The sequence below is a fragment of the Bubalus bubalis genome, chromosome 1 (assembly GCF_019923935.1).
Source record: "Bubalus bubalis isolate 160015118507 breed Murrah chromosome 1, NDDB_SH_1, whole genome shotgun sequence".
In the NCBI taxonomy this organism is placed as follows: domain Eukaryota; kingdom Metazoa; phylum Chordata; class Mammalia; order Artiodactyla; family Bovidae; genus Bubalus; species Bubalus bubalis.
In genome coordinates, this window is record NC_059157.1 from 96,422,214 (window position 1) to 96,435,327 (window position 13,114).

A 13,114-nucleotide genomic window follows, 5' to 3' on the forward strand; every position below is an offset into this window, starting at 1 on the left:
GATCTCTAGTCTTTCCTATTCTATTGTTTTCCTCTATTTCTTTGCATTGATCTCTGAGGAAGGCTTTGTTATCTCTCCTTGCTATTCTTTGGAACTCTGCATTCAAATGGGAATATCTTTCCTTTTCTCCTTTGCTTTTCACTTCCCTTCTTTTCACAGCTATTTGTAAGGCCTCCTCAGACAGCCATTTAGCTTTTTTGCATTTCTTTTCCTTGGGGATGGTCTTGATCTCTGTCCCATGTACAAACCTCCATCCATAGTTCATCAGGCACTCTGTCTATCAGATCTAGTCCCTTAAATCTATTTCTCATTTCCACTGTATAGTCATAAGGGATTTGATTTAGGCCATCCCTGAATGGTCTAGTGGTTTCCCCTACTTTCTTCAATTTAAGTCTGAATTTGGCAATAAGGAGCTCATGATCTGAGCCACAGTCAGCTCCTAGTCTTGTTTTTGCTGACTGTATAGAGCTTCTCCATCTTTGGCTGCAAAGAATATAATCAATCTGATTTTGGTGTTGACCACCTGCTGATGTCCATGTATTGAGTCTTCTCTTGTGTTGCTGGAAGAGGGCATTTGCTATGACCAATGCGTTCTCTTGGCAGAACTCAATTAGCCTTTGCCCTGCTTCATTCTATACTCCAAGGCCAAATTTCCCTGTTATTCCAGGTATTTCTTGACTTCCTACTTTTGCATTCCAGTCCCCTATAACGAAAAGGACATCTTTTTTGGGTGTTAGTTCTAAAAGGTCTTGTAGGTGTTCATAGAACTGTTCAACTTCAAATTTTTTGTTACACAGTGATAGAAAAATTAGCAACATTTAGGTAATTTTAGAAAAATGAGGTAAATTAGATATGGTGGTTTTACAATATGTCCATGAATTCTTAGGTACACTCCTCCCAGCTTTTAAGAGGTGAAGCTTAATTTCCCTCCTTGAGTGTGTCTGACCTTATTGATTTGTTTCATTTCTAATGAAATGGAAATGTATGACATTAGATGTTAGGTCATAAAAGGAACAGCAGCTTCTTTCTTTCCCTCTATTTTGGAGCATTTGCTTTTGAGGAAGCATCTGTGATGCTGGGAGGACTCCCAGGCTGTCCTGATACTGAGGCTTTCCACAAGCCAACAGTGCTAAATTGTCCTGCCAACTCCCTCTAAATGAGCTATCTTGAATGCTGATTCTCTGCCTCCAGCCATGCTGTCAGAGAGATGCAATCTCCACTGACATCTTGACTATAGCCTGATGGGAGATTCTGAGCCAGAACTGTCCATCTAAGGTGCTTTCAGATTCCTGATCCACAGAAACCATGTGAGAAAATTTCACTTCATATTGTCTTAAGATGCTAAGTTTGGGGGCATTTTTTAGCAAGAAATAATATGAAAGGAAGTATAAAGTAAAAAATATGCCTCTGAACTAGAGGACTGGGTTTAGCAGAGGTTAAGGCAGAATGCTGGAAGAGTCAACTGGTTTTTTATTTATGTATAATGAAATATGGTGGCAGAAAATAGAGACAAAAAGGGAATTGGCCACTTTTCGATATGGATCTTGAGGATATACAAAGTTCTAGGGCTAGCTTCAGAGAAGAAAAGATTCTCAATTTAAGGAGCAGTCTCAAAACAAGGATCAGATTCAGAGTCCTACCAGTAAAATGTGACCTCGGTGCCATAATGGGATGAAATCTTCACAGAGAGGGTAAATGTATTTTGCATGTAGATGGGATGTGGGTTGTTATGGCCAGAGAGCAGAATGTGAAAGATTACGGTGTCCCAAAGATGAAAACATTTTATCTAAAACAATATTCTTCTGCAATGTGACCTTGCTAGTTCCTAAGTAAGAAGTGACATTCAATGATCCCACCTGCTGCCAGAATGACTCTGTGGCTACCATGAAGATATGAACACAGTAGAAGTGATGCTGCACTGGTTCTGGATATAGCCCTTGACTGGCTTTCTTTTCCTGACTTTTGGAAGCCATACACAATGTAAGAAATATGATTATCCAGAGATCACCATGCCATGAAAAATACAAGCTATATGGATAGGTCCTACAGATGCGACATTGTGTGAAGACAGACAGTCAGACCAGGAACCGCTGAGGCACCAATCGTGTGAATGAAGAACCTTCACTAGACACCCCAGCTGATATGTACCATCCACCTCAGCCCATCACTGTTTCCCAGTCCAAAAATGAATAAAAAACGGTTGTTTTAATACATTAAACTTGCAGTAACTTGTTAACAGTGATTCCACATGACACTTGGATGCCGCTCTGTGAAGAAAATGGGCTTCCCAGGGGGCACAGTGGTAAAGAATCCACTTGCCAATGTAGGAGATGCAACAGATGTGAGTTCAATCTCTGGGTCAGGAAGATCCCATGGAGTAAGAAATGACAACCCACTCCAGTATAAAGCTGACTGGGGCTCAGACCATGAACTTCTTACAGCCAAATTCAGACTTAAATTGAAGAAAGTAGGAAAAACCACTAGGCCTTTCAGGGATGACAGAAATCAAATCCCTTATGATTATACAGTGGAAGTGACAAAGATTCAAGGCAATAGATTGGATAGACAGAATGCCTGAAGAAGTATGGATGGAGGTTTGTGACACTGTACAGAAGGCAGGGATCGAAACCATCCCCAAGGAAAAGAAATGCAAAAAGGTAAAATGGCTGTCTGAGGAGGCCTTAGAAATAGCTGTGAATAGAAGAGAAGCAAAAGACAAAGGAGAAAAGGAATGATATGCCCATTTGAATACAGAGTTCCCAAGAATAGCAAGGAGAGATAAGAAAGCCTTCCTCAGAGATCAATGCAAAGAAACAGAGGAAAACAATAGAATGGGAAAGTCAAGAGATCTCTTCAAGATTTTTAGAGATACCAAGGGAACATTTCATGCAAAGATGGGCACAATAAAGGACAGAAATGGTATGGACCTAACAGAAGCAGAAGATATTAAGAAGAGGTGGCAAGAGTACACAGAAGAACTACACAAAAAAAGATCTTCATGACCCAGATAATCATGAACTGAAAGAGATGGGAATACCAGACCACCTGACCTGCCTCTTGAGAAATCTTTATGCCGGTCAGGAGGCAACAGTTAGAACTGGACATGGAACAACAGACTGGTTCCAAATAGGGAAAGGAGTACATCAAGGCTGTATATTGTCACCCTGCTCATTTAACTTATATGCAGCATACATCATGAGAAACGCTGGGCTGGATGAAGCACAAGCTGGCACCAAGATTGCCGGGAGAAATATCAGTCACCTCAGATATACAGATGCCACGACCCTTATGGCAGAAAGTGAAAAAGAACTAAAGAGCCTCTTGATGAAAGTGAAAGAAGAGATTGAAAAAGTTGGCCTAAAGCTCAACATTCAGAAAAAGAAGATCATGGCATCCAGTCCCATCAGTTCATGGCAAATAGACTGGGAAACAGTGGAAATAGAGATAGACTTTATTTTTGGGGGCTCCAAAATCACTGCAGATGGTGACTGCAGCCCTGAAATTAAAGATGCTTACTCCTTGGAAGAAAAGTTATGACCAACCTAGACAATATATTAAAAAGAAGAGATATTACTTTACCAACAAAGGTCCATCAGGTCAAACCTATGGTTTTTTCAGTAGTCATGTATGGATGTGAGAGTAGGACTATAAAAAAAGCTGAGCGCTGAAGAATTGATGCCTTTGAACTGTGGTGTTGGAGAAGACTCTTGAGAGTCCATTGGACTCCAAGGAAATCCAACCAGTCCATCCTAAAGGAAATCAGTCCTCATCATTCATTGGTAGAATTGATGTTGAAACTGAAATTCCAATACTTTGGCCACTTGATGTGAAGAGCTGACTCATTTGCAAAGAGCCTGATGCTGGGAAATATTGAAGGCAGGAGGAGAAGGGGACAACACAGGATGAGATGGTTGGATTACATCACTGACTCAATCGACATGAGTTTGAGTAAACTCCAGGAGTTGGTGATGGACAGGGAGGCCTGGCATGCTGCAGTCCCTGGGGTTGCAAAGTCAGTCAGACACAATTGAGTGACTGAACTGACTGAACTGATTCTTCCCTGGAAAATTCCACATACACAGGAGCCTGGAAGGCTATGATCCATGGGGTCATAAAAGAGTCAGACATGACTGAGTGTGCACATACACACACACACACACACACACACACACACACACACACACACGAAAGAATAAAGCCACCAGGTGACTTTATTTTTGTAAATAAAACACAGAGGCAGTGATGGGATGTCACTCTGGACATTAGGTTATAAAAAGACATTGACTTCCTTGCCCATGCTCTCTCTCTCTCATTCTCTCTCTGAGGGAAGCCAGCTGGCCTACAGAAAGGCTGCCCAGGAAAGAGCTCCATGATGACACTCAGGCAGGCTATGAGGCAGCCCGTATATTAAGGAAATGAGGCAAACTGGTGACTATATGAGAAAACCTGGAAAATTTGAAGCCTGCCTCTAGCCACCTGTGTGAGCTCAGAAAGACCCTCTCCCATGTGAACCTTAAGATAACCACACCTAAGTGGACAGCTTGGATGCAGTCTCTTGAGAGACCTTGAGCCTGAATTACCCAGCATTGCTGCTTCCTGATTACTACACAAAATCTATAAAACAATAAATGTTCACTGTTTTAACCAACTTAGTTAGAGATAATTTGTTACGCACAGATAGATGACTAACACAGTCCTCTTTTCAGATTCTTTCTGAGGGATGGGGAGGCCTATTTTTCTCTAATTGCTGCTCCTTTTATTATTATTTTCTATGTCTGCTTTCAAGATCTTTACCCTTTTTCCTTATCCAAAGTTTTACTGGGCTATGTTAGGTACAATTTTCTTTGTATTTTTCCTACTTCAGGTTCATTGCTATTCTTGAGTTATTATTTTCAAAACTGTAATTATTTAAAAAATTGTAGCTATGTCTTTCCACAGATTGCTTCTATTTCATTCTTTCTTCGACACCAATCACATATATGGTAGATTTCTACTCTATAACCCTTAAGTATATCATGTCATTTTGTCCTTTTTCCATCATTTTTATCTACTGTACTTCTTCACACATTGTTCTGACTTATCTTCCGTTTTATTAATAATACCTTCAGGGGTTTGTAATCTCGTGTGAAACCTTTCCATCACATTCTTAATTTCAGTTAGTTTTTTTTTCTTTCAGTACCCAGATTTACATTTTCTTAAATGCTATTTCTTTTCAGAATCTCTAGGTTATACCTATTTCTTTGAACATATTCAGGACACTGATATTAAAGTCATCATGTAATGCCATTAACTGAAATACATTCAGGATATTATTTTAAAGACTTTGTATAAATCCATTACCCAAAATTTTTGAGTGTCTGACTCTATTATCCATACTTTTCTTTTAAAAAATGTTCTTTTTATTCTTATGTGTCTGATAATTTAAGTTTTGGTAACATAAATTGCATAAGTCATGTATAAGTAGGCCTATTGTTAAGTCTTCTCTCTCTCCAAAGGGACGTATGTTTAAGGAACTAATAACCTTCTATGAATTTAGTCTAATTATGGGAAGCAAGGTGATATGAAGTTGGACTTCCTCATCCTGTGAGAACCAGACCAGTCTAGTTCACACTAACTCCTAGAGTGAAGCCCTTATCGTGTGTGTTTACAGGCATTTCTTCCTTGGCAGACTCTGGACTTCAACTGTGTCACTCCCAACCGCACAGCGGCTTCCTTCATAGCTCAGTCGGTAAAGAATCTGCTTGCAATGCAGGAGACCCGGGTTTGATTTCTGGGTTGGGAAGATCCCCTGGAGAAGGAAATGGTAACCCACTCCAGTATTCTTGCCTGGAGAATTCCATGAACAGAGGAGACTGGCAGGCTACAGTTCATGGGGTTACAAGAACCAGATACGACTTAGCCACTAAACCACCACCACCACCAACCCCATAAGATTATCAAAAGCTGTGCTTAGGTTCTCACTTGTCTTTTGGCATTTTCCATATACTTGGGTTCCCTATCTGAGTTTTTTCTTCCTTAAGACCTTGGATTCCTAATTTTTCAATGCCTTGTTATCTTTGATAACTTCAAGCAGATTTTTAAAAAATATATATACTGTGATTAGATTTTCTATTTGTTCATGGTGGGAAGATTGGCCCACATTTTCTAATCACAATGCCAGAAGTGTATGTCCCCTTACAGAGCTTTTGCCTCTCAAGTGAGATAATTTATTTACTTTGGAGAGGAGCTGCTTTTTCATTTTAGGGGAAGGAGAAAAATGTGTGTGTGTGTGTGTGTGCGCGCGCGCGTGCGTGCGTGTGTGTGTGTGTGTGTGTATGTGTGTTTGGTTTCAGTAAATACTCTCTTTTGAAAAGGATAAATTCTGAGCACAGTTTGTCCTGCATTTATTTTTTTAATCTCTTGTGTTATGTCACCATCTTTATTAGAATTTTGTTGAAATATGGGGAGGTTGTGCAGAAGCCAGGGCAGAGGATATATGGGAAATCTCTGTTCCTTCCTCTCAGTTTTGCTGTGAACCTTAAACTCCTCTAAAAAATAATGTCTTCATTGCAAAATGTATTGAATTATTAAACTATATCTTAACTACATTTGGTGAAAAGTAAAAGTAGACCCTGTTTCTCTTCAGTTATAAAGATGGTAATAGCCACCTATGATACAGTAGGAAGTGAATGCTTCAGGAAAATAGATAAATGATTATGTTTCTCGGTCTAAAATCAGAATCATATATATATACGTATATATATATATAAAATCAGAAACACTAGTGGACTGAGAGTAATGGGATTTTTAAAATTCTGAATCATTGAAAGCAGAAATATAGTATTCAAGGTCATTTTAGCATTATTTTGTTGTTGTTTATTTTTCTGAGTGAGAATGTGGCTTTGCTGACACTGAGTATGGTTTGTGCACCAAGAAAGCCTAAAGGCTGTAAATATTCCCTTAACAAAGACCAAGAAATATAAATTTTATCATATGCTACAAGATGGATGAACTTGAAGGGTATTATGCTCAGTGAAATAAGTCAGACAGAGAAAGACAAATACTGCATGATATCAGCTATATGGGGTAATCTAAAAATTTAAACAAACTAATGAATATAATAAAAAAGAAACAGACTCACAGAAATAGAGAACAAACTAGTTTTTATCAGTGGAGAGAGAGGAGGAGGCAGGGGTACCATAGGGACAAGAGGTACAAACTATTATGTATGAAATAAATAAGCAATAAGGATATATTGTACAGCACAAGCAATATAACCAATATTTTATAATAACTATAAATGGAGTATAGTTTTTAAAAGTAGTAAATCACTATGCTGTACACCTAAAACATGTAATATTATAAATCAGCTATACATCAATAAGCTTTTTTTAAAAAAGACTATGAGTTTTGTGAAGATTCTTTCTGAATAATGACTAAATCAAGAGAGAGAATAATGGATTAATAAGAAATAAAGCATTTTTGTTCCCCAAGTTCTCTAACTTGATAAATCATATGGCCAGTTCCCAACGTTTTGTCTTATCACAGTCTCTGTGACAATGAGTCTGAAAGAGATTGTTTCAGTTGGCCTTTATTGTATCTCATTCTCTTATTTTTCTCTTATCTTTCTGTCTACTTCTTCCAAGACTCCCTTACTAGCTTGTACTTCTCTGCTACGATGCCTCAGCTCTCTTTGTTTCTCTATCTGTACTCCCTCCTTGGGTAATTTCATTCTGTCTCACGTTTTGAAATATCATATTTAACATAAAATTCCCAAATCTAATCCAAAACCAATCTAAATATCTCCCTTGAGCACCTCAAACATAAAAGGTCAAACTAGACTCATGTCTTTACACACACCCCTAACTCCTGCCAAATATTCTCCATCTTGATGAATATTTTCATTAGTCACTCAGTTAAGCCTAGAAACCATCCTTAATTTGTTTCTGTTTTGAAGTGCCATATCCAGTTAATCTGTCCCATTACCTTGTTTTATTTCCTTACATTTTTACTTAATCTAGACAACCTTAACCATTTTCACTGCTACTACCAAAATTTTCTTGGTAGTACAAACCATCATCTATTTTCTTGAATATAAACTTTCATTGAGCTCCCAGCTTCCATGCTCACTGTCTTGGTTCTGTCTCCACATACCTTCTGCATGAACATTTTTGGAATGAATGTTTACAACAATCAATGACATCTGGCATTTTTTGTATCCCTTCAACAGGTTCTATTGGAAGTAGAAAATATAGGCTCTTTAATGGAAACTAAAGCCTTATATAACCTGCCTGCAGCATAAGTCTGATATGACCTTCGACCATTTTTTTATGTTTCACTGTGTCATAGCCACTTTGACATTAATTTTGCATCTTAAACAATCAAGTTTTTTGTTTTCTTTTTTAATCTTTTTTGCCTCAGAGTCTTTGCATTTGCTGTTCAATTTGCCCAGTATCCCTTGCTTGCGGATTTTCAGAGGGTTGATCTCTTTTCATTATTCAGGTCTTATTTCACATTCAAAATACTCAACAGGCAATTGATAATAGGGTATTTTTAGGGAAGGGGCCAAAAGAAGAATTATATGTTGTTCACGCTAAACATGGTCCATATCTTGCTCTACGTGGTAACAATGTAAAAATATGTCCCACTCAAAATATGAAGCAATGCCTAAAAGTTAGTGATTTTATGTATTTTTTGTGTCTATTTATACATCATTGAAAAGTTTTTTAAAATTAAACTATAGATGTTTTCCATGATCACCTATCCAGATAGCCTGGCCAAGCCTTACCCACCTGAATCTATCCCATTACTTACATTTATTTCCTTTATAGAATTTAACATTTACAGAAAAAAACCTAATCTATTTAAATGTTTGCAGTTATTATATTTATTCCTCAGATAGAATGTAAGATATTTAGTACATACATTTTGCATGTATTTTTCACATTATATTTTTAGGACCTTAAACAGTACCTGGGACATAGAAGGAGAAAAATAAATATTTGGTTAAATAAATTAAACCAGGAGCTTAGTATATTTTGCTCATTTTTGTCACTATATAATATACAAATAACTTACAGAAGGACATACCCAACCAGATTCTAAAGAATTGGTCACAATCCATTAATTCCCTCTGTTTAAAGAAACAAGGAAAAATGCTACATGATGCATGCCAGAAGATCTGCATAATATCTCTGCTTTTGAAATTTCTTCTTCTCCCCTCTCTTAGTTTCACTAATTGAAATTCTACTCATTTTCTTCTGATAATTTTCCTCTTAAAGACTTTCATAATGCTCCTCTATCTCAAATAGATATTATCTCTCCTTCCTTTTGAAGAAGGCAATGGCACCTCACTCCAGCGCTCTTGCCTGGAGAATCCCATGGACGGAGGAGCCTGGTAGGCCGCAGTTCATGGGGTCGCTAAGAGTCGGGCACGACTGAGCGACTTCACTTTCACTTTTCACTTTCATGCATTGGAGAAGGAAATGGCAACCCACTCCAGTGTTCTTGCCTGGAGAATCCCAGTGACGCTGGAGCTTGGTGGGCTGCCATCTATGGGGTTGCACAGAGTCGGACATGACTGAAGTGACTTAGCAGCAGCAGCTCCTTCCTTTCAACCTCTCTCATGAACACCCTTCTATCCTATCTGTATAAAGATATTTGGGTACTGAATATCTCCAATTCATCAAAAACTTCTTGATAGGAAAAAACATCCATGTTTATCTTTTATTCCTCTACTTCCTCCTGGTGTGTGTGTGTCTCTGTGTGTGTGTCCTCAATTGCTCAGTCATTGCTGACTCTTTTGCAACCCCATGGACTATAGCCCACCAGGCTCCTCTGTCCATGGGATTTCCCATGCAAGAATACTGCAGTGGGTTGACATTTCCTCCTCCATTGGATCTTCCTACCCCAGGGATTGAACCCATGTCTCCTGCATTTCCTGCATTGACAGGTGGATTCTTTATCATTGAGCCACCTGAGAATACCACTTCCTCATAATGCTGTTTGCATTTTATCTTTAATCATTATTTTAACCAAATTTACCCTAAAATATCTCAGGTAGATATCTCACTTATGATGAGAAGCAAATAAGTTAACAGGAAGAAGAGGACTTGGTTGGGTAAAGGGGTCATTAGTACCAAGTTCTCCTGATTTATTTCCTTATCTACTGTCTCAAATTCTTCTAATCAGCTCCCCTACATCAGACCCTAATAAAGCCACAAGCCTAGTCATGAATCTCCTACTTAAAACACTTCAATTCTGGCTTCTAAATCAAATAGAAGTGTCTTAAAATAGCATACAAGGGTTGGCTTATGACACCTACCCATCACCCCACCACCACCTCCCTAGTCACATGTAGTTCAGAATAAGTCATATTTACTTTATCCTTGCAGCATGTTGCGTATACATAGAACACTATTACTTCCCTCTATCAAGTTGGACTACTGGATTATTTATTTTATCCTTCAAGAAATTGAATTGAAGTGTTACCTTCTCAGGAAAAACCTTCCTGACTTTAATTCAATCAGGGGTTCTATGCTATGTTGAAATAGTCTTAAGCAAAATCCTATCATAGACCTGCCTAGTGTAATTTTTTGATCTTTTTTTGATCTTACTTAGCCAAAAGGCTTCTCTGATAGTTCAGTTGGTAAACAATCTGCCCACAGTGAAGGAGACCCCGGTTCAATTCCTGTGTCAGGAAGATCTGCTGGAGAAGGAATAGTATACCCACTCCAGTATTCTTGGCTTCCTTTGTGGCTTAGCTGGTAAAGAATCCACCCACAATGTGGGAGACCTAGGTTCTATCCCTGGGGTGGGACGATCTCCTGGAGAAGGGAAAGGCTACCCACTCCAGTAGTCTTGCCTGAATAATTCCATGGCCTGTATAGTCCACGGGTTCACAAAGAGTTGGACATGACTGAGTGACTTGCAATTTCACTTTCACTAGCCAAAAGATGTATGGATGTGAGAGTTGGACTGTGAAGAAAGCTGAGCACCGAAGAATTGATGCTTTTGAACTGTGGTGTTGGAGAAGACTCTTGAGAGTCCCTTGGACTGCAAGGAGATCCAACCAGTCCATTCTAAAGGAGATCAGCCCTGTGTGTTCTTTGGAAGGAATGATGTTAAAGCTGAAACTCCAGTACTTTGGCCACCTCATGTGAAGAGTTGACTCATTGGAAAAGACTCTGATGCTGGGAGGGATTGGGCTCAGGAGGAGAAGGGGATGACAGAGGATGAGATGGCTGGATGGCATCACTGACTTGATGGACGTGAATTTGAGTGAACTCCGGGAGTTGGTGATGGACAGGGAGGCCTGACGTGCTGCAATTCATGGGGTCTCAAAGAGTCGGACACAACTGAGTGACTGAACTGAACTGAACTGACTGAGCCAAGAGACTGTGATCCCTTCCTCAGAAAAGTGCTCCCGCTTGTTCACTTCCAGACCTCTGGTACTCAGCAGAGTGCTTGGATTTGGTCTGGCATTAAAAATCTATCTGTTACATCAGTTCAGTCACTCAGTAGTGTCCGACTCTTTGCGATCCCATGAATCGAAGCACGCCAGGCCTCCCTGTCCATCACCAACTCCCGGAGTACACTCAGACTCACGTCCATTGAGTCAATGATGCCATCCAGCCATCTCATCCTCTGTTGTCCCCTTCTCCTCCTGTCCCCAATCCCTCCCAGCATCAGAGTCTTTTCCAATGAGTCAACTCTTAGCATGAAGTGGCCAAAGTATTGGAGTTTCAGCTTTAGCATCAGGCCTTCCAATGAACACTCAGGACTGATCTCCTTTAGAATGAACTGATTGGATCTCCGTGCAGTCCAAGGGACTCTCAAGAGTCTTCTCCAACACCACAGTTCAAAAACATCAATTCTTCGGTGCTCAGCTTTCTTCACAGTCCAACTCTCACATCCATACATGACCACTGGAAAAACCATAGCCTTGACTAGACGGACCTTTGTTGGCAAAGTAATGTCTCTGCTTTTGAATAAGTAGGTGTATAAATGAGTGAATGAGTGGAAGTATAGGTACATATATTGATTCTGTTGTGTTCAGTTGTGGCTGACTCTTTGAGACCCCATGGATGTAGTCTGCTAGGTTCCTCTGTCCACGGAATCTTCCAGGCAGGAATACTGGAGTGGGTTGCCTAATATTAATATATTGGGCTTCCCAGGTGACGCTAGTGTCTGTGAATTCAAGAGACATAAGAGATGAATGAAGTATTCTTGCCTGGGGACTCCCATGGACCGAGGATCCTGACAGGCTACAGTCCATACAGTCAAAAAGAGTTTAGGAGGACAGAAGGGATTCCTTTTTTTAAAAAGAAGATGACTCTTGGAAGAAAAGTTATGACCAATCTAGATAGCATATTCAAAAGCAGAGACATTACTTTGCCAACAAAGGTCCAAAGAATTGATGCTTTTGAACTGTGGTGTTGGAGAAGACTCTTGAGAGTCCCTTGGACTGCAAGGAGATCCAACCAGTCCATTCTAAAGGAGATCAGTCCTGGGATTTCTTTGGAAGGAATGATGCTAAAGCTGAAACTCCAGTACTTTGGCCACCTCATGCAAAAAGTTGACTCATTGGAAAAGACTCTGATGCTGGGAGGGATTGGGGGCAGGATAAAAAGGGGACTACAGAGGATGAGATGGCTGGATGGCATCATTGACTCAATGGACGTGAGTCTGAGTGAACTCCGCGAGTTGGTGATGGACAGGGAGGCCTGGTGTGCTGCGATTCATAGATCGCAGAGAGTCGGACACGGATGAGCGACTGAACTGAACTGAACTGAACTACTCTTGGGAACTTACTGCTACTATTTCTTATACTGATTTTGATAAATACACCTGAGTGAATGGAATATACTGTGAGCAAGAGTGAACCTAATATGAATGACCTGAGACTAAATAATTAGCTTCAGGATCTGGGAGATGAATGTTTAATACACTCAATTGCTTAGTCATTCTTTTTTTCATTGCCATTTATCATTAGCATTCCTGTATCTGATAGATATTATAGATGCAAAGAGAAAGAAAAACGGAGGGCTATTGTGGCATACTCAATGTCAAAAGTGTATTTTGAGATCATGTCTCAATGATGACATTGTCAAATGTTAGGTTTCTGTGTCAGGTA